Source organism: Corvus kubaryi, unplaced genomic scaffold (assembly GCF_017639235.1).
Source record: "Corvus kubaryi isolate FWS band 111438036 unplaced genomic scaffold, C.kubaryi_AGA036_p1.0 138, whole genome shotgun sequence".
NCBI classification, from domain to species: Eukaryota; Metazoa; Chordata; class Aves; order Passeriformes; family Corvidae; genus Corvus; species Corvus kubaryi.
In genome coordinates this window covers 3,511,969-3,536,803 of record NW_024580672.1, presented here as the reverse complement: position 1 = coordinate 3,536,803, position 24,835 = coordinate 3,511,969, and the positions used below count along the sequence as shown (strand labels likewise).

Below are 24,835 nucleotides of genomic sequence, written 5' to 3'. Positions count from 1 at the left end.
TGCGGCGGGCGCGCCCCCTCCCCACGCGCTCCGCAGGCGGCCGGCAGCAGACCCCGGCCGGGGGCACCGCGGGTATTCCTCTTAATTCCCCGCGCGAGGGGCGCCGGGCCAGCCGCGGCCGGATAAGCTTCCTGCGTGCGGCGGGAGGGGAGGGAAGAGGGAGCCGCCGCCGCTGCCTTTCCCCGGGCGCACGTCAGCGGGGCTAACACCGGGCCACCCGGCCCCTGCGTGCCGCGGCCCGCCGGCAGCAGCCGCCCGGCTCGCTCCGGCCGCTCCGTGCGCGGTGAGGGAGAGGCGGCAGCTCCCGGCCGCCGCCGCCCGTCCCGACCGCAGTCAGAGCCCGGCGCCCAGCGTAGGGAACCCGGCCCGCTGTGCTGCCGCCCGCGAGCGGGGGAAGCGGGGCCTCAAGCCCTTCTGCGGATCCACCTCAAAGTTGGGCCCTGTGCTCCCGAGCGCTGTCGGGTGCCCGACCTTGGGGACGCGTGTGGAAGTCCCCGAGGAAATGAACCATCTGGAGCAGAGGTAAAGCGGTAACACGCGAAATGTCTTGAAACTGTTAGAGAGTGAGAACCAGCATTCGCACACACGCGTGGTTTATGGTGATGGGACTTGGACGCAGAAGACAAACAGAAATCATCAGTCTCCCAACTACAAAAGCAAACAAACCAGCCTCTGTGCTGTCTCTACTAGCACAGCATCTGAGAGTGCTGCTGCAGTGCCTTCATAAGCAAGTTTTTCTCCTTTTACTTAAGTGAGTCTGTCTCTGTCTGAACAATTGCCAAATCTGCTTAATATGCAGATTTATATAGGGCAGTCACTGATCCAGCCAGAGAGGGAAGGGCTGCGCTGGCCTCTCCTGCGTGACTGGGAGTGCAAGCTGTGTTAAGAACATTCAGAGCGACAGATGAGTGTACCATAAGCCAAGAGTAGCATTAAACTGATCTGAAAATTAAGAGTACTGTATAAGTACCATATATTTCTGCACTGTATGTGGACTGAGAATTCATCATGTTATTCAATCATATGAAAAGCAGTGACAGCAGCCACCTGCATATCCCCCCTGCTCCCTGTCTCCAGGTTAAATGCAGCCAGCCCAGTGCTGCAAAGACTACACCGAAGTGATGCAGTGGGCAAAAATTCCCTCAGCCTATGCAGAAAGTAGATAGCAAAAGTAGGACAACATAACAGTAGCATTACAACAAAGCAATACCTCTAGAAGGTGATTATGAAACAACAGCATTCTGCATCTTACACCATGCCAGCATTTAAACCTGGAAACCTGCTGACACAGCTGTATGATTCAGAGAACCAACAAATTATCTGTCCAACAGGTATCAGTTGATCAGTCTCCTGCCAAGATAAAACTGCTCCAACAGCCTCATTTGGTGGGCCACCAGTTTCTTTAACAGAACAGTTGCAGCCAAGGAGGAAAGCAGTTTGACAACCCATGGTCCTTACCAGGGGAATTGGCTGATAACATGAAATTCAAGTGGGAGATTTTATATACAGAGGTGGGCAGTGTTGCTGATACACAACCTGCACTGCATTTCCACCATCCAAAATGACATTAGATGTCCTTTGTGCAGGAAAAGTGAGCTGTTAAGTTTGTGCTGTGGTTGGGCTAGGCAATGTCATCACGAAATATGCAACCCCTTCCCAATGTTAAAATGTAAAGAGCAACTGAAACAGGGCTGTGTTCCACAACACAAAACTGAGAGTGGAGGATTAGGACCAAATTTTAGCATGCTGTAATGAATAAACAGCCAGAGGGAGTGAATCTTACTTTTATGCAGAGGAAAGCGGTCAAGCCGTGACAAAAAAGTACAGCAACAGGAGAGGTTTACCTAAAGCCATGTATTGAACTGAGAGCTATTCTGCAGTTGAAAACTGTTTTAACTGGAATCAAGGAGTGTTCTGTGCTCTACAGAAAGCACCTCATGATATTTAAGAAGCTCTGATTGCAGTGGTCTCATAAAAATACACAAGGAACGTAAAAAGAGGGAGACAGAAGAAGACGTTTCTCATCTTCAAGTTTTACAAGGAAAAGTGAGGTCTGGAAATCAGAAAGGGAACAGAGGAGCAAGCCTGTAAAGAAAAGCTAACCATGTGTTCTGCATAGCAAGTGCTACAGAAACAGATTGCTAACTGAGAAACTTGTGTTAAGTGAGAAGTGGGATATAAATTGAGTGACAGACTTGATTAAACCAAGTACTGAGTGGGAGACTAAATTATGAGAGTAGAGTTTTTAAAAGGAATGTAGACAAAATGAAGCAGGAGGAGGGGTGGCAATATGGATAAGAGAGTATTGTGTCAACAGAAAGAAATATTGATGTTCTGGCTGACATTCCAGTCTACTTCTACTGAGAGCAAAACTGCAAACAGAGGTGAATCTCAATGGTGCCTGGTCAGAATAATGTTGCAGGGACCAGAAAATATCTGAACAGTAAGAAATGGTTTTGAGAGCCTGTGTAGTACTAATGGGAGATTCAGCTAATGAACAGTAAGTGAGCTCCTGACCTAAGTTACGCAGGATTGAAATCTGGAAGTAATGCTTTGCTTTTAGTATTAGCCAGCTGCAGATTTCATATTAGCAGAGTAGCAGTTTTGGTCTCTATCTTTGAAGTAGCACAGTTTGGCTTATACAGTACTCTGAATGTCAGGGATCTGTGAGGTATTAATCTGATTTTAATAACTGGAGCTGAGTAAGAGGCACTAAAGAAAGTAAGTAAAATGCAAAGAATTTAATGCAAAGCCCATGGGCATAAATGGACATTTCCTCTGATGTTAATGGACTTCGGATCAGGCCCCATCTGTCCATGGAGCCTAAGGTCAGCTTTGGTATGTTGAAGAATGTCTGTGGGAAGGCAATAACACAAAAACGTTGGTCTTTAGGGAAGCAGAGTGAAGGACCAAAAAATTAGTTCACAGAAACTAACTGGAATTCAAACCACTGTGGAAAATGGGAAGGATGCTGGAGAAGATGCATGATAGCATCTTTCCAGCAAGGTTGAACAAGCCCAAGGGCAGCATGTATCACTGTGCTGAGTGGAGCAGTGCTAGCTAGTACCAGATACGAAGAGAGGGTGTTAGCAAAAGAAAATTACTTGGGAAGGCTAAGAATGGGTGGAGTTGGAAATCAGTGTGGGAAGTTGAAAGCAAGAAGCAGAAAAGGAACATGCAGTAAACAAAATGAGTAGGCATGTTTTTTAAATAGACATTTTTTGGGTTTCTGCTATTTACAAAGAATCAACCAATTTTCCTCTCTATGCCTCTGCTCTCCAGCCTGCCTCTTTAAAGTGAGTAACTCCAGGTAGGTCTTATTTCTCACAAGGATATTACAGGGCATAAAATCAACCTGCCCTGCTATTGTGGGGGGCTTCCTGACACTACTTCAGTATAGTAACAAATGAAAATGCAAAATAAAACATCCAGACGTCTAAAATTGTGTGAAATGTTCCATCGTCTTAAAGTGAGGGATTTTTTGGTGGGTGAGGAAAAGTTTTGAAATTCTTAACTATTTGCTTCTGAATCTACAAAGAAACATGCAGAGTTACCTAAATCAAGCATCATCTTATCATGACTGTTCACGGACTCACATTCATGTTCACAGAAGATGTCATAGGTGATTATTCATGTTGGCTATACAAAATCTCAAATTTTGTTTTTTACTTATGCCATTGTTGAGTATCTACCAAGAAAATCAATTTTCTTTAATGTGCCTGGTTGTTCTCTTCCTTCTCCCAAACTGACATTCATCTGCTGCCTCTGAGGATTTGTAAGTGAGGCTGATAAAAATAAAAAGTAGCATGCATAGAAAGAAGATTGGAAAGAGAGGAACTTTTTAGTGAATGAATATAAAATTTTTATTTGAAATAAACAATAGAGTTCTGGAGAGAAGCAAATATTAAATTACCCTATTAGTAGGGACTATTCAGACATCCATCTAGTTTAGTGTCTTGTCTTCAGTAGTGACCTATTCCAGATGATAAATGTACGGGAGGGGGAAGAGAAGGGTATGAAAGGAAGACAGAAGAAAAAGGGAAAGGAATCAAAGCAGGCCAATAAAGAAATCCATGTAACTATGACCCACATGCATATTGCTCACTTCTTGATTAGAGAGTGGCTTTCCTCCTGACCCCAAGCTGATGATCAAAATATGCCCTGAAGCACCAGGATTGGTCGCCCCTGTAATTTTGATCGTAGCTTGTGTCAGTGCACATGCTATTCTGTTTCATGTCAACGCCTAATCCTTTTTGATAGTTACTAAGCTATTTAAGTCAATAATATCCCATGGCTCTGAGTGTCGCATGTTAATTATATGGCTCATAAAACATATAACCTGATCTCATTGCAAATTTGTTCTATTTTAATGTCTCTGAGCTTTCTACTGTTACGAGACAGGGGCAGTAGGTAGCGTGTCCAAGTGGCCAGCCCTGTTCTGTACATCTCTGCTCTTTAGTGCTGTGGGTCACGGCCCCAGGAGCTCAGGCAAAGGAGGGGGCAGCTGTGGTCTGGCAGGGTCTCAGTGCCCGGGTGCCTCTGGGCAGGCTCTGTGTACCTGCTGGCAGCTGCCTGCTTCCCCAGCCCCCCTAGTCAGCCATGGGGACACATGCCTTTCACTGAGATTTTTCCAAGTCACCTAGACACAAGATATTTTCTTCTCAGCTTGAAATGCTTGCAACTTTGGATTTCAGAAGCATGGGCTAGGTCCCCAACTAGGAAAGGGAAGCATTTGGTACACATTCAGCATTTTTAACTGGCATAAGCTCACTCCACACAATCTTTTCTCTAGACCCTTATCCTACCTTAATGAGGTATTAATATCAGGTTTATTGACTGATTTCACAAGCTGTTCTGGACTCCTGGACAACTACATGTGATATAGGCAAAGCCTAGTGGAAGATAACACATGGATAGTCTTGAAGAGCTGAGTACTTCACCCACAGAGCCACATAGAAGGGGCTACAGCAGCCTGATTTTATGTTTCTCATCTCATGAAAATCCAAGTCCCTCCAACACTAACCTGAGCTCTAGGTTAGAAACTGAGTGAGCTCCAAAAGACTCACCTTTCCAGATTCCTCTTGGAAACTATCTTTGCTAGACAATTTTTGAATGCTGAGCTGCGATGTCTACTGGCTGCTCTCTTAACTGATCTGTTTTACAACATATTTGTGCTTTCATCACATCTAAATTATCCTTTGAAATTTATCCATAAGACCCTATAGAAAACAGAAAGAATTATGAAAGTCGGACAAATAATGTGGGCAATAAGAATCTCCTCTAGTTCTGTATCTATAAGAATAATAATAATAATGGGTTAAGAACCCCCAAGTTTTCACTTCTATCTTCTTGAAACTGGCCAATGTCAATTATTTATCAGGTGAAGAGCAGGGTTTCCCACCACTTATATGGCAACAAGGTCATGTTCCACAAGTTCCTTTAATAACTATCCAGTAACAGTAACTGGTATGCTAAAATCACCCTCAGATGATGTTAGCCTCAAAACATTTCATTTCTGTTGCCTCTCTTGGTGGATGAATGACAGAGAAACAGATTTTCCTGCTTCACCAGAGGAAGTGAACAGATCCATATGACCAGTGCCTAGTTTAGCTTAACAGTGACTCCAGGCAGCTCTGCTGTCACTGAAGGGTTACTCTGTGGGTATACGATAGTGGGGAAACATCTTGAACATTCATTTGAATATGGCCATCGCAGTGGAATGTTCAGGGGCTATTTTAAGATTCACACTGTTTGTTTAAACAAGATGGCATGACTCAATGACTGTTACATAAAGGATGAACACAGATTTCTCCCTATATCCCAGGTATCTCCACCAACTTAAAATATTGTATGGAATTATACATATACCATGCTGAATTATATTGATTACTGAATGAATACTGAAAATTAATGCCACATTCTGGAATGGAGTCGCCCTCTTTTTAAAATAAGGTCCCTGTCAAAGGAAAGGCTAATACTGCAAAAAAGGATGATGGATGGACAGGCCACATGAGCTGAATGCTGCCTTTCAGAGTGTTGAGAAGAATATGAACAAGTAACTCCCTCATTGCTGGGGTTCACCCATAACCAAAAGGAATGAGAAATGAGCATTTTGGTTTCTGGTGATCAGTCAATGTGATCTATTGCTACTGCTGAAAGAAAAGTCCTCCATTTAGTGCCAGCTGCAACAAACTTTGTTTCTTTGCTTTTTAAAATGGAGCACAGATCACTGGGAAAACCTCCAGTTTAACTCTCACAATCAAAGTCATCACAACATTTGGCTATTACTAGCTCTATCTGAATTCAATTCAAATTAAGAGAAACTAATGTATCTCACACTATCCATCTTGCAATTCCATCCTCTTGTCATCTCAGTTGAATTTATGGCACAGTCCTTGGGGAGATACTAAGCTTTTTCCGTTCAGTTTTCTGTTAGATCTTGATTTAAATGGCTGTGGATTATTGTCCCAGAATAAGAGTGCTGGACACCAAAGATACCCTGAAGTGTGTGCAGACTCTTGAGATTATAGAGAGACCAAATCATTCCCTTGGGGAATTTGCTGTCATATAGTATAATGATGGATCAATCTCAAACTGCAGTCAGTTCAGAACGAGGCATCTGTCTGGTCTTGTTTGGTAAAATATTGTGCATGTCTGGTAGCATGTCACAGACTGATCAATTTTAACTCTCAAATCATAGCACCCTACCAATTAAACATCAAACCATGACCAGAATTATTTAATGTTAACACAAAAAAATAGAAAGTTGTTTTAAAAATACAGGGGTTTATTATTAATTTCGTTAAACTTGCAATTTGAAAGTTTTTGGTTTTGACAAGGAACACCCTGTGCTCCTTGCCCACATGGGAGTGCTGAATTATATGTAATATGACAGAATCATCCAGCACTGGGATTCTCAAACCTTTTTATCCTGAGAGATTACTCTGAATCTGGGAGACATTACAAGCAACATTTAATCATCAAAGCTCCTGGTCCATTATAAGCCATGAAGTAGTGTACTTCCACAGCACAAACGTCACTGCCAAAATTGGCATGAACTGGCCCCTCCTGGCAGTCTCAGGAAGTCAACGTTTACAGAGTCTGTGCTTTCCTGTCATCACCAGGCAGAAGTCCTTTCAAATTTAGGACTAAGGCAGGAAGGGTATATTTTCACTAACAATGTCCACAGTACAAGTACAAAGGAGTAGATGCAGAAGCAATGTCTCCAGAGTATTTCACCATCACTTTCACCAGCACAAAACTCTCAAATAACACCTGTTAGCAAAAAATACTGGTTTTCATTCTTTTCATCTTTGAATCCTCTTGGTCCAGTGTTTCACCTCCTCAGTTTAAACAGTAACTGTTTAAAGATGACCTTGACATTTTAAAAAGAGCCTGTAAAACCTCTCCACTATAAACCAGCCAGATTAACATTTATGCATAATTTTAAAAAAATAAACATTTTAACCAAAATTGCCTGAATGTTTACAAGAGGGGAGAGACGGCTCACAGGACTCTTCAAAGAACATTGGCAGTAATTTCCTACCTCGAGTAAAATAAATTAATTAACACACACATCCTGTTTCACATCAAAAGAAAATCTGGCTCCAATGAACAATCCAAAGGAGAGGGCCTGTGAATGTTTACAAATACAGCCTGAGCCAACAAGAGCAGCAAGAGGGTATTTGGGAACCACAGCAAAACCTCCACCCAGCAACTGGACTCTGGTTTCTCCAGATTTCAGTTCTGCCTGTGTGTAATGAACAGAGAACACACAGTGAGAAAGATAGGCCTGATTTCCCAGCCAGAGCAATAGTAAAATAATGATCTGCACTCCCCATTACAGCCACAAAACCTGTGGAAATAAGTGAAGTAAATCATGTTTTACAATGAGAGAAATGAGGCAGAGAGTGGGACAGTGACTCTCTCATGACCTCATGGGAGTGCAGCTGTCATGGAAAGGCAGAATTCAGGTTGCTTCTCCAACATGAACAGATACAGATTCTTTCCTGTTAATCTTGATTTTGGGTGAAGGTAATGCAGTGGTGCCACTCTGAATTAAATGTGCAGCTCTCATCAGATTTCTCCCCAAAATTATGCCTCAGCATGGAGTGCCATTCACAATTAAAAACTCACTAAACATTTTCTATGTTCCTACATCTCTTTTCTGTGGAGTGGCTGTGACTGCTACTGCTTTCTATGCCTCCTTCTGAGTGTACTTTGTTGCTTGTATCTTGTTAATAAAAATAAAATGCAAAAGAAAAAAAGATGATTCTTGACAGGTTAAAAAAATTACACATCTGTCAGTTTGGGTTGGGATCCCCATTAAGAATCCACCACTGTGAGTCTGCAGTGACACAGACCTCCTGCCTTTGAAGGGCAGTAGGCAAACACACCTGACTCTGCGGAAACACAAATGTTTGCACATGCAGAAGCCCTCAAGTATCTAATTTCTATACTGCAGAGGAAGGTATTATTTCCATGTTTAATGACCTTATGCTACATTTGAGAAGTACCAGTGAAAAAAATACATCCCAGCAGCAGAATAAGATGCTAGCTCGTGGCTGTTTGTTTCTTGAATACTTGCAAATCACAGAAGTACGTGAGAGTGAGTGAAGCAGAACCGTGTTTCTGGCCATGAAGATGTGGATAAGGTGACTCATGCTGAGGTGCGCACGTGTACATGCGACTGGATGGTGCATAGGCCAGGTGCATGTAGGTACTGCAGTTCCACAAATGGGAACAGAGAGATACCACAAACTGTGCAAGAAAAGATGAAAGCTGTTTTTACATATCTATTCCAAGACACACAATATGTGTAAAGGCCAAAGATCCAGAAACAATAGGGAGGAACTGACTTAAAGTGAGCTCCCTGCAGCAAACAAGGATAGGCTAGTGGGTGTGTCAGAGAGCGAGTGACAAAGCATTTTATGTTTACATGACAAAATAAATGTTGTCAATACAATTAAGAGCCAAACTCCATTTAGCTTTTGCTTCTGAGTGAGTTTGGAAGAGGATGTGCACTCTATGATCCCACGCAGCTGTAATATTCAGCTGTCATTCTTACAGGAAGAGCAAGCTCCCCTTGGAAATCACACCTGCTTGCTATAACTAAAATTCGCAGAACTAACATCTGTCTCAGTTTTGGCATCTGTCTCTATTCCTAGACATGCACAGGGGTAGGTGAAAACACAATCTGGACTGTCCCTGGCTCCACTGGGTGGTCCTCAAGCCCAGGGCTGGGATGGTATTGGCCCAGGAGGTGGGGTAATTCATTTGACAAATGAATCATACCAATTGAGGATTTGAAAATCCTATTCCTAGCCCACACTTCCCTTTGGCAAGAGAGAAGAGAGGAGTTAAAAACTTAGTTCTATTGCATGTCTCTAGAAATACCATTTCAGAGTGAAACTCAAGAGTTTTACAGGCACACACAAAATGTTTGAAATTCCCATATGATTCCATTTCTCTTGCTTTGAGAAGAGCTTCATATAATGTTCATATTTTTTCTGTCAACAACTTAGCTGCTTTCTAAACCTAAATATTGCCAATTTATTTAAATCTCTACCATCATACTTTTGTCTTAGAGGGCTAATCCTCTTGTTCTCTTGGGATGGTATGCATTTCTTGGTTACTGAAACTTTCTCTATCGTTTTCTGAAGAATATTTACAAAGACTGGTATCACAAAGGTGACTGTCTAGGTCAGCAGTTCTTTTCTGTATGTGAAACATTGTGATGGATGCAGTTTTGAGCTACGATTACCACCCAGCTGATTTAGAGATGAGGCCTTCTTATGGACACCATGCACACTTAGAGCAATAAATTTATTATTTATTTGTCTCTGTCCACCTGCTAACAGGCCAAACCTCACAGAAATTATCTCAATGCCAGAGATTAGAATCTAGCCTCCTGTGTTTGCAATGACTTTCTAGAGCTAGAACTTTGTTAGTTATAAAGTGTATAGCCAGAAGAATAGCAAATGCTGTATTAAGTGAAAAGGATATATATTATGAGTGGTTTTTGGTTGCCCCAAGTCTATCTTCACAACACATTAGCATAAAGCTTTGCTCAAACATACAACATGTGGTTGCTCTGGCCTTAGGCTGGTACAAAGACAAGGCCCAGCAACAGCAACATTCACAATTCAAGTTTCCAGCATAACTTCTCCAAATGCCAGCACAGGCTCAGTCAATAACATGCTGCACATGCTGGGCTTGTGTGCAACCCTGCCCATGTGTGTTGCTTCTGGGACTATTTTTTCTTCTGAAACTGTTTTAGGAACAGGAACACAGGACGAGTGACATTCAGGACTCATCTGCAGCTTTCAGCACCACCTTGGAAGCAGGCATGCCCTTTGGGAATGATACTTGTGAGGACCCATCCTCATATAAGTCCACCAGCACAACCAAGAGGGAAGAGAAGCACTGCTGAGTACTTACTCTGTATGTATTGTACAGGGACATTTTCTAACAGTAAATATTTAAGCAGCAGCAGGGAAAAGGATGCAAGCTGCACACAGCTGAAACAGATGTAGGACATCTGAGTGAAGGGTGAGGAAGAGAAAAAGTATCAGTGGCTACTGGAACAGTCCTGCTACTACTGACTCATAAGCAAAAAGAAGCCACTGTGGGAAAAAATGCAATCCACTGCCAATGAAATTTAGCATTTATAGAACATGCATAAGTATGGCAAGATCTCAAGACCTACAGACAGTGAAAGTCATCAGGAGATCAAAGTACATAACGCCATGAAAGACAGTCCAAACCAAATAGCTTCAAATTTCTTCCTTAACAGTCAAAAAAAGTTAGTAGTAAAGGAGGAGAGCGCCGGCTGGGCTGCGTGCTGCGCTGAAGAGTTCCGATCACCAGGCGGGAGCTCGAGATGCTCAGGCGCCCTCGGGAAAGCACCGTCGGAGACACCTGGCGGCAGCGGCCGCGCTCGCCCTGCAGAGTGCGGCAACAGCGACGGCGAACGGAGCGGACTGCACCCCTGGGCGGGCTGGGTCACCCAACACACAGACCTCGCCCAGGTGTAGAGACCCCAGCTGTCAAGATCTCTAGACTGCCCGAGGATTAAAACCACATCCACAACGGTCATTTTAATCCTGCGGCTTAATTAGCTAAGAAAACACTTCCAGTTTAAGGAGTTAGAAATTACCCACATGGCAAAACTACATTCCTTTCAATCAGCTTCAATTGTGTGTCTGTCTGTCCAGCTTTCGACACCACAACTTCTGCTTCTGCTCCTGTCAATCTCTTTGTGCTTATTTGCGGCATTCCCTTGTTAAAATCTAACCTTACCATAAGACCTTGAAGCAGATGATCCCGCCTTCTTATCATGAACAATTTCCTCTACTGAACAGTTTTTGTGCCTCCTTGGGAGCAAACAGAACTCTTTGGAGACGGGCTTCTTATTTGCACAGGTCAGCAAGTATTTACATAGTGATGTACAACAGTACAATGAGATAATAAGAGTTGCATTAATAAGTCGTGACTGGACATCATTACAGAGGCAGAACTCGTAATCAAGGCAAAAAAGTATTTAGAGAAGGGACTCAGAAGAAACGTCTCACTCCCTTTTCTGTGTCATTTACCTCAATGGTGAAATCAGAAGCCATTATTTAGATTCAGTTTACCAGGTTAAAAAGATTTTGGCACTTAGGAAATTATCTTTATCACTTGGTATTTTTTAATTATTTAGAGGAGAAATGACAAATACCCACTAATATATTTGAGGAGAAAACCTGATACAAGATAGCCAAGTACATATATTCAAATTTAATTTCTAAGAATCTATTTAAAATAGCCTTTTAATATTACATATAAAAAGGAGTGGGAAAAGCACAAGAACAAATGCGGAAGCATACCCCATGATGCCCTCATAATTCAGTTAAGTTATTTTCCCTGAAAATTACTGCAAATTTAACATCAAGCTGGGCTAGCTATGAGGTACTCCTTCCTTTTGTATTCATCTCAGCACCTACTGCAAAACATTTCTAAGCATTGTACTACAACAATCAAACCAATGTCAATTATTAATTTCTTGTTTTCAGAAATTAATGATGCTATATATTGCATGTATACTGTAAGAGGAGACATCAAAGACCCCGAAGTCTACCTTTCAGCACCCAGAAGTTTAATGTGAATTAGGGTTTTCCAGGCTGAAGATGCCACTTGATTCTGTCACGACAGGCAGGAGAACCTCTGACCACTGGTTTTAGCAGCTTGCTGAGACAATCTTTACTGAAAGCCTGGCCTCCACAAAGGGTACCTCTGTAGGATCCCTTCAAATAGCTCTCTACTAGGAGGAGGTAAAAAGTGAAAAATCAACATGCCTACGTATTGAGAAAAAAGTTACTCTAAAGATAGTTAAAGTAAAAAGAGACAAAACTCAGGGAAGTGGAGGTTGCAGGAAGGGGAAGGATTTACTTAATTACTCAAATAACAGCCCCACCGTGAATGAGTACAGGAGGTGTAAAGAGCCAGACTAGATGCTGTAGGGAGGTAGTTCCAGCATAAGAGGAATTCTTGAAACAACCACCGCATGTTTGCACTTGAGAAATTATCACAGTTACTGTAATTACACAAGCGCACACTGCCCCCAGAAGGCAGCATCCCACACTTTTCCACTCTTGTTGCTTTTTCTGCTCCCTCTCACTTGCCTGCACTACCATTCAGTGCAGTTAAATGTCAAGTGATGCTCGAGGAGAAAAAATTCCAGTTTCATGTATGAAATTATGGTCTGTGAGGTGATCATTGCTATTCACAAGGAAGAAGGGCACCAAGGATACTTAAATACATGGAACACCACTCTTACAGAGAAGATTAAGTAAACTAGGACTCTTTAAATTAGAAAGGTAACAAATTAATGTGATGTGAAACTTGCATATAAAATAACAAGAAAGAAAGACAGAAAGAAAAAGAAAGACAGACAGAATGAAAGAAAGAATGAAAGAAAAAGAAGGGAAGGAAAGAAAGAAAGGAAAGAAAGGAAAGAAAGGAAGAAGAGAAAGAAACTGATAAATCCCATAAACATATCCTTTCCATTAGTAGCTAGTCGTGGTATTGTTCCCTGGAATTCACCAAGCCAGGTAGCTTTAGGCTAGCTAGTTGAGTATCAGGCTAGTAGGCTTTAGAACAACAGGGTGACATGGTCCTCCAGAGTTCCTTGCATTGCTGCTGCCACCATGGGCTCCCCAAAAATACATCAGGGCCAGTCAGAAACACCCTCCTACCCCACAGCCTGAGCCATGTTGCAGACTGAACAGAACCGAGCTGGTACTTCCTGAAGGAATTGGGTAAAATCTCTCAGTCCCAAGCAAGGTTCTGAGTGCTCCCTCCAGCTGTCATCTGGGCCTGCACAAATCAATCACAACCCTGAGCAGAGGTATGCAGCCCTTGAGAGAGCCAAGGATATCTAACTGACTGCCACCTTCAGAGCAATTTTTTGCACAGTCTTCTTACTTGGTTTTATTTATTCAGATACTCTTTTCCTCCAATGCCTGGAAGACCTTTAAAGCCTTTTCCAAACTTCCCCTTTGCAGAGCAACATACACACACATCCACACCCCTACAGTAATGTAATCCCCTTTATCATTTCCTAACAGGGTTAAAATACTAAATTCTGGTCCCACGAGACACTTTGCTGTAAACAAAGTGAAATTTATGCTTTCATAAATCCACTGTCCAGTGACAGCACAAGCGGCACTCCTGGAACCGCAGAGGGGAGTGATCCAGAGGGATGCCTGGCATAGGAGAGCCGGGCGAGATAAAGACTAGAGCGATCTGAAGACACTGCAATTTGTGACAGCAAGAACATTCCGTGTACCTGGGAAGAGCGATGGAAACCCTCGCTTGAGAATGCGGAACCCCGTTGAGCCCGGAGAGCACAACGCGGCGGGCCCAGCGGCCGGGCGGGCGCCAGGGGGCGCCCCCGGACAGCGCTGCAGCCCCTCAGGGCGCGGGGCATCCCAGAGTATCCCCGGGTATCCCGGGGTATCCGGGGCATCCCAGAGTATCCCCGGGTATCCCGGGGTATCCGGGGCGTCCCAGAGTATCCCCGGGTATCCCGGGGCATCCCAGAGCATCCCGGTCCCGGAGGGGCACGGCCGGGCAGCCGCCACAGGGGCCGTGCGGCCGGGTGGCTGCGCTGGCCTGCGGGCTGCCCACTGCCTGCTGCTCGGCAGCAGTTAGTTTTATCCATAAGGTGTTCAAAATGTGACAGGGATGAGATCTTTTTGACCCGTACTTGATGTCCTTAGTAGTCTCAGAAATTTTACTTAAAACATTATAAAGACACAACCTGTTCAAATTTCTTCAAAAATTTACACTGACAGAAAAATTTCAAATAAATCAATGGGTTTATGCAGGCTGTGGATATTGCCTTTGTTTGGATTTTCGGCTATCCTAACAGCAACTCAACATTCCTGTAAATTTACAGTCCAAGCTCTGCCCCAGCTCAGCCCCAAGCACAGACTGTAGCGCAGGGAATGAAATTCAGCACTTATCCCCACTGTAAGGGTTGCTTTGGCTCTGAGGTGTGGGGGGGAATGGCTGGGTGTGGTGCTCACCTTCCTCGAACAAATCACCCTCCTGCAGTGTAATTCCTGCAATGCCCCGACAAGTAAACAGCAAATCCAGTCAAAATCGGGAATCTCCTACAAGACACTTAATTGTAAACCCAACAAGAAGAAGGAATTGATCAAAGAGCAAAAGGATAATACATCATGAGACATGACACATTTCTGTGGCAACATCTAGTTTAAAATTAACACAGGCTCTGTTTGTGGCCTAAGGCACCTCAGGAGTTGTGACCAGTAAGAAAAGTCAATGCCATCAGACAACTTACATTTGCAAATATAGACCGGGAGCTGTCATATTTTAAGTTGCTGGCTCCAGAGTAGCCTCAGACAAGCCCTATGCTTCTTCATTTTATCTCTTTATTTGCAAGATTATGATAGCAGTTATCTCTCCTCTAAATCACAAACAGGGCTATGACTGACAACTGGTATATAAAGAATGAAGGCTTGTTAACAGTCACTGAAGTTATGCCAACTAACAACCCCGCAAATTCATGCTGTTTGGCTGTGGGTGTATTCATTTAGACACTAATGAATATCAGTGTGTGGGATTAACCAGATAAACCTGTAGCCAGTGAGAAATGAATACTATGTAGGGTGTGCATCCCTCTCAGCAATCCATGATTAATACTTGTTTCTACTAGAGTCTACGCTTTTCATAAACTCCAGAATAATGAGCCCCAGTTTTCTCAGGGAACTTAATTTTGCAATAATCTGGAGATTATGGCTCCCCAGGTGGCTTAAAAAGGACAAAAAAAAATTGGGAGAAAAACAGTTTTTGCAGTTGAACCTAAATGTGCATCCCCATTGCAAACAGTAGGAGAGGCTGTTGTTCACACTTTAGAGTTCCCAGGGCTGTTTGCCATGGCCAAGGGAGAGGTTTACTACAGCTGTTGTAAATATGTTACATGCTGTTGATTTTAATTGCTTTTCAAAATGTGAAGACAACTGTGATATTTGGAAGAGACTGGCAAGCTGCACTAATAAGCTGTGTTGTGCAGCCGATCTAGTTCACACTGTGCTCTGCAGGCTTCTCTGCAAAATTTTGTCAGTATCCTGGGGAGTGGGGAAGGAATGGAAGAATCTTAGACATGCCCTACGCAGTCCAAGAAGTGAGCCGAATTCACTGGTTATCTTGGATCTGTATCTACAGACACCTATGCCCTTCCTTAGAAGACCCTACAGAAAGCAGCCAGCTATAGCCACAGAGCTATGGGGATACTAATTAAATCGTATTGTAAAAGTAACACTGAACATCAGATTTCACACAAGTTATTTGATTCAAGGAGAACTGTCTTGGAAATTAGTGATGTATTACTTGGGCTAGAAATGGGTAGCCAGCAAGGCACCTTGCTTGAGGACTCAGAGGGGTTCCTCAAATATTTGGGAACACTCCAGTTCTAGGCTAATGTCCATCTGGAGGCTGTTCCCAAAAGCTTTCAGCCCCTGGTCTCAGCTGGTGATGTACGAAGGAAATTCTTTGCTTCATTCTGCTAGGCAATTGGTATTCTGCGACATTGACTCACCTAGAAGTGGGTTGGAGGTGCAGTGTGGGTGCTGGTTACAGCTGGGTGCTCTTGTGTGATGGGAAATGGTGCGATTTGCTTCACAGAGCCCCTTGGAATCCAAGAGTGTGGGCTTTTTCCTGGGGCTTGTGTAAGTCAGCCCCAAATGTGGAGTGCTTTTCTCACTAGCAAGAGATGAGCCAAATGAGAATGTCATGTCAGAGGGTTAAGAAGCTTTGCCTCAGCAAAGCTGTATTGTAGAGACCCCACAGACAGCTTTTCTTTTGCAGCTGTGAGCTGGAAAAATCAGAAAATGAGAAAAAAACATCAGCAAGGCAACTAGTATAAATTGTCAGATTCAAACACAGCAATGGAGCAAAGCTACTGCTCTCATCCTATCACACCCAGATAACCAGAATCTTTACAATAAACTTGGCTGTAAACATTATTTTCAATCATAGATCCCAGTTTCTAATCCTCCAGAAGAGCTAGGTGTGAATTCTCTGTATGCAAGTCACTTGGCTCAAATGCAGCACCAGAAGTTACGTGTCTATTTAGAAGGAAAACTGGGTGACAAATTTGAACTGATTTTCAGAAATTCTTGAGTTCCAATTTCAAAGCAAGATGTGGATGTTCAGTATCTCTGGGGAAAAAATAAAATTAAGAAACCCTGGGTTGTTTTCATATGCCAAATATTATTTCTTGGAAGACTGACCTCACACATGCTGGCTCTCCTCTTGTTTGACCTCACTGAGACCTCTTTTCCTCCTCTGGATTATATACATAATAATGGTATCTCTCCCTATAGTGTGTCTGAATAATGCTATGCAAATAGTAGATATTATTAATTGCTGTCCACCTCACACATCAGGAATAGGCCAACTGGTAATTTAACCTTTTCTAAAGATTTTGGCTTTTGAACTGTTAATTTGACAAGTAAGTGAAAACCCCAAACACTTGCACTTACATACCCTGTTAAAATTAAAGCCAAAGCCATACCTTACTGATATGAACAATGTCTGCAAATAAACAGGCACTTCAGATTTTCTTGCATAAACAACTAGAAACAGGTCTGAGCAAACCGAGGCAAGCCCGTACCTTCACCACCCAGTCACCAGTGCCAGGGCAACACGGGACTGTGCAAGTTCTACCTGCCAGAGCCCTGCCTGCCCTTCCCCTGCCTCAGGGTCTCTGTGTCTGTGCTCCAGGTCTGTGCTGATAGTGTTTGACTGTAATCTGGATTCAGATCAGGAAACTGGGACCTGCCCTTTTATTCCAGGCAACAGTTGAGGAGCGGTGCTGAAGCCAAGACCCTCAGTCTTGATCCTTGCCCAAGCTGTGTCTAGGGTGTGGACATGCCTGGTCTCTACCTCCATACCCTGCTGCCCTCCTGGCCTGACCTTGGCTGTGCCACTACGTGCTCAGCTGGCAGCTGTGCTCCACTGGGGCTGGTTACTGGCACTGCACCTGCCCCACTTGCTGACTGCACTCCAGCTGGTGCGGGCACAGCTCACCTTCCCTGGCGAGCACCCATCCCTGCTGCTCCCTGGCACCCCTCTTCCTTTCTCACAAAGGCATCAAAGATGCATGAAAAACATTTCCTTATTATATTTCTTTATGCTGGACAAAAAGTTATAATTTATTTGATTGCTTTGGGGAAGCAGAAGCCCCTTCATACTTCTGTGCCTATGGTGACCTAGCTTAATCTTCGTTGTGAGTTGATCAAAAAATTTGTTTGGAAGGCAAGTTTTCCTGGAAACTCTGCTTTTACAGGACAAGTGCCTAGCTGAGACTCACAAATGAACCAACTATATATGGAAAATGCACCCCAAAACTTCCTATACTCTAAAATGGAAACTGCTGGGTGCTTTCAGCACACACATACATACTGGCTGTACAACCAGCTCCTCACCACACACACAGGCAGCTGCCATTCTGCAGAGGTCTATGGAGGTGCAGTGTGCACAACCCTGACTCACCCAGAGTCCAACTCAGTCTGAAACAAACCTGCCTTGCCTGTGACACTGGCAGAGCTCACGGTGATGAACGCACCACTCTGGCATCTGGGGCACACTGGCCTGCCTTTGCTGAGGCGCATGGAGCAATGGTAGCGAACACCAACCACATTTCACCTTGTGTCACACAACCCCAGTAACCACGCTTGGAGGAGAAAGCAAAAGTGGAGCTCAGTGTTGTAGCCAATGCATTATATACTACCTAAAGAAGAAAAGACAGGCAGAAAAGCATCTTCACTGGCTCACTAAGGAGATACTCTTTGTCACCATCCTGCATAGAGGTAAGATTCAAAACAAATGTGCTAGCAGCTGACCAATTACACACAGGCACTTAGAATGTTACTCCACTTAGCCTGTACTTTTTAAGGGAAAGCACTGGGTCCTCTCCTTGTCTTGTGTTTGTGCAGTCCCTTAGCATAAGGGGGCTTTGATCTATAACCGATATTCCTACAGCTATTTAATAGCTGACGCATTTAAGAGATATCAGAAAATTTCCCAGTACAACTGGCAGATAGCCTAACACAGGACAAAGAAAACAACTTTGAAAGAAAAGTAGAGGCAAAATGGTAGGATAGTTTTGTGCTGTGGCTACACACTACATAATCTGAATGAAAAAGGAAAGCTTTTGAATAGTTGCTCTGTTCTAAAAAGCAGACTTTAATTACCGTATTAACCTAAATGGAGAATGATGGAATCTAGAATTACTTTTTCCAAGCAGCTTAACTTTAAAAAAAGCTAGTCTTTCTTTTGGATAAATACAACAGTAAAGAATCAAAACTTTATCATATTAATGCTGTAACTCAAAGCAAAAAGCCCCGTGTTATTTCAAGCCCATTTGTACCTCTAATACACTTGAAATTATCCCAGCCATTGCATGATGATTGTTTGCTGAGATTTTCCATATGATTAGTTTCACTCTGATTTATTAATTTTCTATAGTTTTTTTATAACAAATTTTAGTTTTTCTGAGGGCAAACATTTTGTTTCCAGTGTCTTCTTTAACTAGCAATAGTTGAATTATATGACCAATTAAAAGCAGATTACACTGCATGGTGTATTTCCATTATGTCTTCAGCCTGTGCCTAAGAGCACTGTTTTTCTTTCTACAAAATATTTTGGTTTCCTTGAAGAAGTCCAGTGACAGAGATGAAAACAAAGATTAAATTATCCAAACACAGATGCTCAAAAGCAAACACATAAGAACCTCAGTAGACAGATCCTTAGAAAAGTAATGCTTTAATTTGCTAGAGAACAAATATCAAGAATATCAGATTAGGGGACATGCTGAGCCTTGGATTTTGAAGGAAGCCACTTCAAAACATCCTGTTTCTTAAAATGACTGATTCTCTCTGTGAAACAGTGACATGCTTTTTGCCTCATTTCATCATTGGGGAAGGTGCCCCAGACCAATAGCTGTGATGGTCAGAGAACTTTGATTTCCAGCCCAAACATACTTACAACCAGTGGACACAATCTGAACGGTCTGTTCCAGGGATTCCCCTAAGTGACACTTGTTTCATACATAGCTTCTGTCATGTAAATGCCAATGGAGACATACATAGTTTTCATCAGTCATCTTTGTGCCCTAAATAATTCTCCCCTCCACTCCTTGCGTGCCCAGCTTCCTACAGGCTCACCTACATGTACCCTTGCTTACTGCTTTTTGTTTCCTTGGATCCTCTGGTCTTGTGTCTGTATTTTTTAGCTTTTTGTCTGTGTAACATACAATGTTAGCAGATTCATCAGCCATGTGCAAGGGAAGGAAGGAAGCCTCCTTCCAGCCGTCAGCTGTACGCTAGGCCTTCATCCTCATCTCCTAGAGGTGAAGCTGCAGATGACATGGCACATGAACAGAGTTCAGCCAGGGAAGAGATCTTCAACTCAACAGACTGACACTTGCCGAGCCTGACAGACAGTTAACTTTTCTGACTATCAACAGAATTTTCAGATGCTTGCATTTAAAGAACATGTTTTAAGATGCTGGTTCAGGGAATTAATTTGAATGTATTTGAATAGATTTGACTGGAACTGAAAATAAATAATAACTCTACAAAACATCCCAAAAATCCTGAGAAAAGACAAGCTTTAAATGAGTGGGCTGGACACTTTAAATAATTCAACAGCAGTGAAGGTTCTTACAGCCAAGGTGTGAGTCAGTGGCAGAGCTGGTACTAAAGCTTAGCTTTGCAACTCATGAATCCAGGGTCCCTCCAAGGCAGAAAACTGGCTACTACAGTAAAGCAGCATATGTGTATTTTCAGGGTGAGAGAAGAGACTGGAAACGTGCTGATCACCTAACCCTCAGTTAGCAGCCAGGTCAAAAGGCAGGATGCCAGATTGAATAGATCAAATATCTATCTATGCTGACATTGCTAAAAGCATGTGAAATATGTAAGTGTCTTAACAGATTCTGTAGTGGACTAGACCTCTTGTTATCCAGGCAACTCGAGTAGGTGATCATTTATAATTATGTATCAGTGAATTTCCCAGTTGATCAAAAGCAATATTTTTATAAGCTCCTCAGCATTCCCACAGTCTTGTCGTAGCTTGAAGAGAAGGAAAACCCCACACTGATACATGAGAGAGCAGGAAAGCACAACATAAAGCACAGCATTGCTTAATGAATTGGGAAAGGAATGAAAATACCTGTCCTCTTGCTTTTTGTATACAAGGGCCTTCCCCCAACACCACTTAGGAAGTGTGTACTTGCCTTGCTTTTCCAATTATCACGTACCAAGTAAGAAAGGAACAGATTCAAGCAGGAAGTTTGAAGGGTAATTTTTAATGTCCACTCTGAGGTTACCAATAGGATCCATGTCCCTGTGTTTTGTCTAACTAAAGCTAAAGTGCTACTTGTAGGTAAAAGCTGACTTTGTATAAATCAGATTTAAAGTGACTGAATCCATTTACACTTGCAGCTGCAGCAGCTTTGTTCAATGGGCTCATCATTCAGATAAGCCAACTGTACCTTTCTGGTTACTGACCTTCTCCAATACAGATACCCTGCAATGAAGTGAAGCGCCATAACTTTAAAGTGATTGGATGCAGTGAACATGTTCCTCACATAGCCATGCTGTAAGGCACTTTCCGCCTTACAAAAAGAAAAAATAACTGAAAAATCCCTCACAATTCATTACACATTAAAGAATTTCAATTATTCACTTGTTCTAAGAATATGATCCACGTGTGGTTGGTCAAATAAGTAGGGATTCCTTCTCAAAGGCTGATATGGTATGAAAAATTACTTGATCACACTAAAGCGGATTCTAAATGCAACTTTTTTACAGCAGCCCATAACCTTTCATTAGTTCTACAAGAATGCGCTAACCCTCACCACAAACACAAGGCCTGAAAATGAGTGTAAGGATAAATTAATTAAGTAAATAAAGTTTTAAGAAGCTGATCCATTGAGCACAGAGGATTGTGGTTTCTCTAGAATCACTTACCCAAGCCATTGTCAGTAACAAAACTGTAATGCAGTATCACATAGCATGTGAATCAGCACCTTCAAACACATTCACCTTTACACTGACAGTGGTGTACAAAGGTGCTAGCCTGTAGCCAGAGCTTCTTAGTCTCTGCAGAAGAAAAGGAATCATTCATTGTTTTTTGTTGGAGATATCTTTCCCTTAGAACATTCAGGCTCAAGTTTCAATTTCAGAGATGCTAAAGCACAAAGAGTTCTGATGTATCTGAATTTCTCATTGTTACAACTCCATTAACAATTTGCAGGAATAGAATAAATTATATGCCCCACCAACATTCTTTCCAGCAGGTGGGAGTAGAACTGGTCTTCTGGTTGGTTTCCATCCATAGAAGAGATTGAGAACTCCAAGGTATTCAGCATATTACTACTACTCTGTGTTCATGATGTCCTGAAAAAGAGTGTACTTCCCAATTTGCAAGAAAATAGCTCCTTGAAGTTTAAACATTATTCAAGGGAGGAAGGAGATAAGCCATCCTATAAAGGATGTCTGTAATTAGTAATAAATACAATGAAGGAAAGTAAGATCATCCTGTTGGAAAGCAGTGTGAAAGGAAGCAAGGAACCATTTCCTCCTAAAACCACACATTCACCATGCTGTTCACTCCCAGCTGCTGAGAGTGTCATTATCAGTTACATTATAAATTGAGATCAACTCCTGCTGTTTCCTCGGGAAGTCATGCAAAAACTTGATAGAAAACAAACTGAAAGCAAAGGTATTTGAAAAGTTGGGAGAGAGTTTCCAAAGATACATCTGCATTTTGGTACTTCTTTTCGTAGTACTCATGCCACAGACAACAGAAACCTGTGCAAGCAAGGTAAGGCCACCTTACCAATTATTTCTGTAAGCAGGGACAGAGAATTGAGCAGGAAATGCACCGAGAACTGGCAGCCGGAAAAGCCATCTTCCTGTGTAATAAGAGTGCTGCCTGACACAAACACAAGAACCTCATGGCTGCAGAGATTAAAATGCCCCAGAGACAGAAGGACACTGAATAATTTAGGGTTTGGCAAATTCACCTCCTGAACGTTGCTGGTTGCCAAGAAAATTCATTCTGACTCACATGAAGCCATATGTATTGTTCCACAAAAGGATATGAATAAGTGTAGTATTGATGGCCCATAAAAGCAGTTTAGAAAATCCAGCAGCTTTAACAGATTTCTATCTGGTCTGACGAATAATTCTGGTCTGCAGAGGAGACCTCCTTAGGCTTGCTGGATGGCACTTGTCCAAAAAGACCAGGCGGGTGGCCTGGCTGGGAAAAAGAGAGCAAAAGGACGGAAGCGGAGGTGACCTGGTAATGTGTCAGCAAGGAGTGGCAGGCCTGAAAAAGACTGTAAGGAGCCAAAATGGGATAGAGGCATATAACCAAAGCCTTTTTTTTTTTCTTTTTTTTTTTTTTTTTTAATCCTGTGCAAGAGGAACCCTGAGGAAATACCACCTGACCTGACCAGGACTGATGCTTAGTGATTGGTAGTGCTGTTTACACAACTATCTGGATATTTCATTACAAAATTTGGCCCCTTAATTGCTACGTTTAGTTCTGAATTATTTCAGAGAATGGCTGACTGAAGATCTGCACATTTGTCAAAAGGATTTACAAAGGGAACAAATTCAAGCCATAGTACTGTGGATGTTCAGACTCTCATCTGTTAAAAACAGTTTTGGCTTTGCATATCTGTAAGATCTTCTATCTTGGGCAACAGCATGCTCCACACATAGTCATTAGTCAAACTGCACAGCATGTCTAGGCAGTAACTAAGGTTTATAGTCCACTAAGTGGATAGGTCAGTAAGAAACAGAAAAATTCTGATTCATCTAAAGCAACAAAAGAAGATGATAGCAAACAATTCAGATCTAGATGGTAACATTTTTCTACTTTGTTTGATGTTACTCTCTTACATTAACTAGCAGAATTCTTCAACTCTGTTTCCAAAAATAACTCGCTTCATTCCATACCTACAGGATCTTCCCATTCTACACTGACCAGGCTGGAAATAATAGGCTTCCTGGTATTAAAAAACTGTTATGTTTCAAAAAATTGTTTGCATGTCACAAGTTTGCATGTCTCCACTAGTTTCAAGGTTTTAACAAAATTGTAAAATCACATCCAATGAGGATGCATCCCTTGCATCTGGTAACTTATCACTTTCCTAGGGTTGGCATTGTAACTGTTGATGTCTGTCTAAAAGGACTCAAGCATGCTAACAGTATTTGAAAGGGAGAAGAGACAAATTGACAAAACACACCATAAACAGCCAAGATACACCAATATAAAGCTGGGATAAAAGAGGTATCTACATCCCTTCAAAAGCTGGAACAGAGAACAGGTTTAAGAGCCCTTTTTTCTTACTGGCATAGGTACCAAGGCAGGACTGCCCAGATTTTGAGCCCAGAAACACTGCTGTTCTCTGTAAGTAAAGGAGTTCAGTCTAATTTTTTTGCTCAGGACTTGCTATTTGTTTTAATGTCCCCACAAACTATTTGGCAGCAGCACAAAGGTTTCTTCAGACAGCTGTGGGATATTACCGAGCACTTCATGCTCCTAGCAATGCAGTAATTCCCTAACCACTGTATAATTAAGGGCTTTGTTGAGGTCTGGTGACATATTTGTGTACTTGAAGTGCTGCACCTTGTTTCATAGGTCAGACTCACATGCAACCAGAAAAAAGCCAAATTTCTAGCCAATATTTTTTTCTGCAAAGGTAGATTCTTTAATAGTCTTTCACAACTGGTGGAATTGTAGTCCATCCCCAACCCACTCTACTTGTCCTCCCCTTGGAATATAACCATTCTCTGCATTTGCTTTTAGTCACCATTAAAGCCCCAGTGCTCAGAGAACTAACTTGGCTTTCTCAAGGTCAGAGCAGCTAAACATTGAGCCTTTTGTTCTTATCACCCAATGGAAGGAGAACAAAATTCCTGAGTGGATGATTCTATCTTATTTGATCATAGTTTATAATTTCTTCCTTTGTTTCCTGTCATGGACTTCCCTGGGAAAGAAAAGAAGAAGCTTTCCCTGCCTAGTGTGTGATTTCCCTGCCCTTCTGCTGACAAGTCAGATGGTTGGTGCTGACTGGTGATAATATTACAGTCTATGCAAGAGGCAAAGGGGAAATGACCTGTCAGCATTCAAATAATAAAACTTGCAACTGCCACATTTCACTGCTGATGACTTACTTATATTTGTCTTTTTAGAGCCTTTTCCACCCTGCAAAATCCTAAAATTTATAAAATACATTGAGGAATTA

The 24,835-nt window shown here is 42.4% G+C and overlaps 1 protein-coding gene across 14 annotated transcripts in view; it reads right to left on the bottom strand.

The window, feature by feature from the left end:
- CAMK2G (calcium/calmodulin dependent protein kinase II gamma) overlaps positions 1-24,835 on the bottom strand; it is a 207,425-nt gene that overhangs the window by 120,294 nt on the left and 62,296 nt on the right. The gene's annotated exons all lie outside the window — the stretch shown is intronic.